Source organism: Cebus imitator, unplaced genomic scaffold (assembly GCF_001604975.1).
Source record: "Cebus imitator isolate Cc_AM_T3 unplaced genomic scaffold, Cebus_imitator-1.0 Scaffold95, whole genome shotgun sequence".
In the NCBI taxonomy this organism is placed as follows: Eukaryota; Metazoa; Chordata; class Mammalia; order Primates; family Cebidae; genus Cebus; species Cebus imitator.
In genome coordinates this window covers 2,651,106-2,657,105 of record NW_016107410.1, presented here as the reverse complement: position 1 = coordinate 2,657,105, position 6,000 = coordinate 2,651,106, and the positions used below count along the sequence as shown (strand labels likewise).

The 6,000-nt window shown below is 36.7% G+C and overlaps 1 pseudogene; it reads left to right on the top strand.

Moving 5' to 3' along the window:
* The first annotated feature begins 1,567 nt into the window (after positions 1-1,567).
* On the top strand, positions 1,568-1,780 carry LOC119472352 (annotated as a pseudogene).
* The last annotated feature ends 4,220 nt before the right edge of the window (positions 1,781-6,000 follow it).

Genomic DNA, 6,000 nt, shown 5'->3' with positions numbered 1-6,000 from the left:
AACAAGTTTATATGTTAGTTTATCCAATATAGTTAGGATATGTTAATTTATGCCCATGGAGTGACTGAGCCAAATCATCAGTGCCAAAGTTTGTATAATATACTTAAAGAATTTGAAAAGATAAAATATTGTACCAAAAATATTGTTTGCAAGATATTTAATGGAATTTGTAACATTTTAATATTCTTAAAACTTTATGAGGTTAGGAATTTATAAAAGTACCTGTAAAGGAAAAAATAAAAGGCAAAAACAGTAAGTCTTGCTAAAATGAGGTGATAAAGAAAATGGCAGAGAAGAAAATCCTTTTGGTTCATCAGGTCATTTTTCATTTATTTCAGCAACAAGCAAGTAGGATATTGACATTTCCTCTTGCAAGACAGTTGGATTAATTGGGAAAAAAGAGATTAGTTGGGAAAAAAAGAGAACTGGCTTGCACTCTGAGTTAGTAGAGTAGCAGGTATTCAGTTACAGAAACAGAGAGTTGAATGATCAGTGAATCCACTGGCTTCCTGGAACAAATGGTTTCTAAATATTCAAAAGCTTTGGTACCTGACAAATGCTTAAGCTAATTTTTAAAAACCAACTTCAGTCATTAATTCAAAAAATACCTTGAATGCTGTCTATATAGAGGTGTACCAACCACGCTTTGGTGAGGCAACGTTGCACAAGTCAGACACAACCTCAGTCCTCAGCCACTTATCATTTGGTGGACAGTGTTGAATAATACACAGAAAGGTAAATAAATAAGCTGATGTAAGACTCTGGTATTCACTGTGAAGAAGGTAATCCAAAGGAATATGCTCAGCATTGTCTGGGTAAGGACAGCAGGATTGCCTTAGCATAGGCAGCTAGGGAAGTTAAAACTGGCTGAGCCCCCTGTGACCTGAAGTAGCAGCCCTGTGAGAATCCCCAGGTGAAGGGAAGATGTAGAAAGTTATGAGATGGGGATGAATGTGGACTCTTAGTTAGCTCTGCATTCAGATCCTAAGAATAATCTTCCATTTTAATGGGTCTTTATGACTGACACAGACTTTATAGATGCTGATATTTCTGAGTTCCATAGCTTATCTTATGTGTTCACTCTGCAAGAATTAATATTTCTAGAGTCTTTACTGAGCGTAGACTCTCCATCTGGAAGTTTTTCCTTCCCTGTGGTCTGCTCTCAAAATTAGAGATACAAAATACAACTTTTATCTTTGTGTAATCATCAGGTAATAGATGTCTATTGTGAGCATGCTGATGGCAAAATAAATACCAAAAAGGAAAAAATTAAAGCTCATAAGAAAATAATACTAAAATATGTAAAATAATAACAAAGAAAATATAAAAATATGAAAAGAAAAAGAAATTCCAGATGGATTTCCCATTCCCGAAATGAACCACTGTTAACGGTTGTGTGATTTTGTTTTTAATCTTCTTCAAAACAAACATAGACACCCATACAATTACACATATACATATGAACAGTGCATTTTCTTTTCAATTTCAGCCTAACCTGTAAATCAATCTATCTATCTATCTATCTATCTATCTATCTATCTATCTATCTATCTATTTAGCTTCTCACAGCACTTCTCTACCTTTTGGCTAAGATCAAGTGTAGTATCTGTTCTTGTAAGTTTAATATCTATCTACCTACCTCCCTATCATCAGATATGAAAGTAGAGAAAGCAATTACTTAACTTGGTGCCATTATAAGAACAACAGATGTCTTGGACTACTTCTTTGATTAGACCCAATACATTGACACTGTTACTTCTTTGTTTAGGTTAAGCTGTTAAAAATTTATTCATGAATAAATTAATCTATTAGTAAATTGAAATAATCATTTTAGAAGGCATTGTTTTAATTGATATAAGTCCGCTGGCAGAACCCTGCCAACATACTTCTGAGCATGTGACTCAGACATTGGACATGAATATTATGGGACTGGAGCAACTTAGGAAATATGTGAGATATAAATCCTTTATTTTTTTCCCTTTCACCACGCCTTCCTATTTCCCTAGAAAGATTTACCATTTCTTCTTATTTGTCTTCACATATGTTTCTTTGATGGCACATATGCCTTATTATATTTATTTGAGTGGCAGAAGTAAGTTTCCTATGTAAGAGGCAGGTATAGAAAACACTGAATTTCTTAATTTTTAAAATCAATCTAGATCAACCCTTGCTTGAGAGAGTATAAAACTAAATCAGTCTCCTTTCTGCTTTGGGAAGCTTCTCCCCATGCCTGTGATAATACAAGCACCCAATGCTTATCTGAGAAAGGTAGAAGGATTTCTGTCATGCCAGCCATTCACGCAAGTACCCATTTCCTGAGCCCTTTTGGGCTTCTCAAGGGCATATGGCTATTTCCAAGTAGGCAACTCCATTTTCTTAGTGTCTAATACGAACCTATAACTCTCTCACCAGGGGTTTATGGTCTCATCATTTCCCACCAAAGCTTTTCCTCCTCTGGTGAGAAAGACATTGGGTATTATTCACGGAAACCCCCCAACCTTAAACCATTGTTTTTTTCCATGGTCTTCAGTTATCTTTCCTCTTTTCACACTCCAGCTGCAGTTTTTCTCAATGGTTCTAGACTCCTAATGAAAAATGTGGGTTAAAAAGGATGACCAATTACCCTGCCACTGATAATTTTCTAAGACTATAAAAGTAGCAATAGTAAGAAAATTATTTCAACTGAATTTCCAGTTGAGATGTGAGAAAAACAGCAAGAAGTTAGCATCACAGTAAATAATCCAGCATATTTATGTACATGTGTATGCCACCCTATAGCACTGCAACTCCATTAGCTCTGGGTCCCTCAACTGAACATAGGGCTTAGCACATAGGAATGTGTCCCCACAAATGTTTGTTAAATAAATAAATACATTTATTACTACTTACCACTTAAAAGCACAATAAAACACATTTTGTAATTTCCATGTCTCTCAATGACCTACAATTTGAGGATGAAAGCCCTCTATTTGGCCAAGACATCTTTTCCCACCTTCGAATCAGAGTGAAGAGTAAATCGGACCTTTGTATGTCAGTATTTTGACTGCATAGGTTCCGGAAAGGGTAATAATTTGAGAGCCTGAAACAGTACAGAATATCTGGGTAGCTGATTTTTTTTCCTTGAGAAAGACATTTTAAGAAGGCATATTTTATATCAACTTTATCAAAGCTTCGCACATTGAAGAATTAGTTGATGTGAACTATGGTTGAGACCTCAAGGGGAACTGAGATCTTGTGGTGGGCTAGTGAGGAAGAAGCAGTAGCATCTGGGCTGGGAGGAATTTTCAGGGCTTTGTGCTGGCCCCTTGCAAAGGCAAGGCAATGGGTAGTTAGCCATCAAATAAGTGTTGAAATGTCTGAGAGAACTCAGGAGGACTCTGGGTTCACCTCAGTCTGTTTCCTAGGCAAGCTGATCCTGGGGGTCGGGGAATGAGGGGGATTGCACAAGGAATTTCTAGCAGTGAAAGGATCTTCTGAGTTATTTTTAATGTTGCAGGAAGGTGATTTTACAGATAGAAAAGCACTTATTAAGTAAATTTTAATTCAACATTCAAATTACTAATGTTATAAAATTCAAAACCTAGATTTAAAAAGGCTTTAAGTCTGCATGTAATTTCTTAACTTCTTTAAGTATACAATGAATTTGAGTGGTAGGTTTCCTTTTTGTTTCAGAATTTCAGTGGGAACCTTAAAATGGAGGAATGATGGAAAAGTGCTAGAGTCGTCTATGTAGGACTTACTAGAAAATATCAAAATTGGCCCTGGGACCCTCATTCCCACTGCTTCATCAATCCATGTGAAAGAGAGAAGTAACGTATGGGAAGACAGAATGAAAGGGATTAATAGTGGTACAGAGCCTTTAGAATTTTTTCCATCCGCTACTTACCCTATCTGACTGAAGAGGGCTTAAAGAATTCAGTCGTAGAGATCAAAGATGCCTATAAGAGGGTGGGACGTTGATGTCTTATTCTCTGGCTAAAAGTTTGCTGGGATATAGAGAGAGCCCACGGCATGGTGAGAGAGCGCTCTTGAGAAAACCAGACATGTACCTAGTGGGTTGAAAGAATTCTGAAGGATAGAGGTGAGTCGTAGGAACCTACGATGGCAGAGCAAAGAGAGATGACAGAAATAGGAAAAAGCCTATACTTCCACATTTGGACAAGGCAGGAATGCATGCAATTCCCCATGCAAAAGAAATGTTCAGGGCACACACTTGGCTGAAGCCAAGTTGAAAGACTTTCTGCACAGGAAGTCAGCCTGCACAGCAGTACCAGAATCCTATGTTTAAGTGGAGATTGAAACTAATTTACTTCACCACTTGATTTTATTTAGGTCCTTGTTAACTGACTATACAATTCTCTAGTCATCCAGCAAGAATCACAAAGGATACTGTAATATAGTTTCAGATGCTCTTCAGTTTGTAGCAATTGGAGAGGGATTAACCCACACAGGGAGGAACTGAGAAGAACTAGGTCATGAATCCTGGTGAGCCTCAGGGGAGGAGGCTGGGATCCAGAGGAGTAGAAGAGTGTATCTGAGGCTCTGGGATAAAGTTAACTTAAGAAATATCTTACATAGGAGAGTTGTGGTCTTCAAGACTCACGTTTCTTCTTCCTCCTACTCCTTTTTTTTTGTTGTTGCTCAGCCCAATTCTGATTCCAATATTCTACCATTAAAATAACCTTGTCTCATTGAAGATTTTTTTTGAGACACTGGTATAACAATGATTTTATTAACTTTTCTTTGTCAACAGATATATGTTGCTTGTAAAGAGCCATGTGAACTATTTCTGAGGTTTAATGATGAAAATATAGTTGCTGGATAAGTAATCACCTCTATGGGTGTAACCTGAAAATAATCAAACATTGCTGGGTTCTGACTGAATGAAAGTGAAGTGTGGCTCAATTGCTGTAAATATCATATCAGTGCTGAAAATCACAGATGTGGCTGGAGATGACCACTCATGACATAAAATGATTTTACTTAAATAGCACATAAATTTTTTAAAAATGTGATATTTACTTCAAGAATATTCTTCCCTAAAAATTTTATTCCTCTAGAAAAAGCTAAAAATATGTGTATATAAATATATATATATTAGATAACTTATGCAAACCACAGCTATGTGAATAAAATATGGATATTTAAAATCAATAGAGATTTCTGTGGTCTTATGTAAAATCTGTGAGTAGGGAAAGAGAACGTTTATCAAAGTCTATCATGGTCGTATGCAAAGGTCCTTTAAAAGAGAACTGTTTGTAGGGCACTTAGGGTATTTACACTCAGAGGCCTAGGCTGTCAAGAGGTTGGTGGAAATAAGGTTGAGGAATAAGGTTACTTATTGTTTGTAGGCACATTGGAAGACTTTATTGACTTAAGGAAACAAGACCAGTTTCACAGTCTATAAAATGGCTAGGCTTGGTCTTTTTACTTATTGCCAAACAAAGCTTGGATTGCGTTAGTGTCTGGCTACAGCTGGACCATATCATGAAATTCCTCTGTGATGGCAGCCAACCACGGCTGGGAAAAGAGAGGGACTATTAGACATGAAAAAAGAATTGGAACTAGCACATAGAATTAGTGAGAGAGCAAGTGACATTGCAGATAGAGTTATAAAAACAATAGAATTATGCAACTCTAGCTTGAATTCACTGGTTTCTTTATCACTATAAGAGGATTGGTGTCCTTTCCCAAGATAGAAGAAGGAAGTGAAAAGTTACTCAACTGGAGATGATAACTGGAATTTTGTATACTTGAAAGGCTTTTAAGGTTTTCTTGAATACATATTTATGGCAGAGAATCTTTGTTTTGCTTAAAGTTTTGTAAACTTTTGCAAACCTAAGATTATTGTATTAATCAGGAGTGTTCAACTGCAAAATATCGAACACATGGTTGGTACTGGATTAAAAACCTAAAGGTACATATGCCACACATAAGAAGAAGACTGGCAGTAACAGTCCAGGCCAGTGGGTTTAGCAATGGCTCCAGGGAACCAGGCTC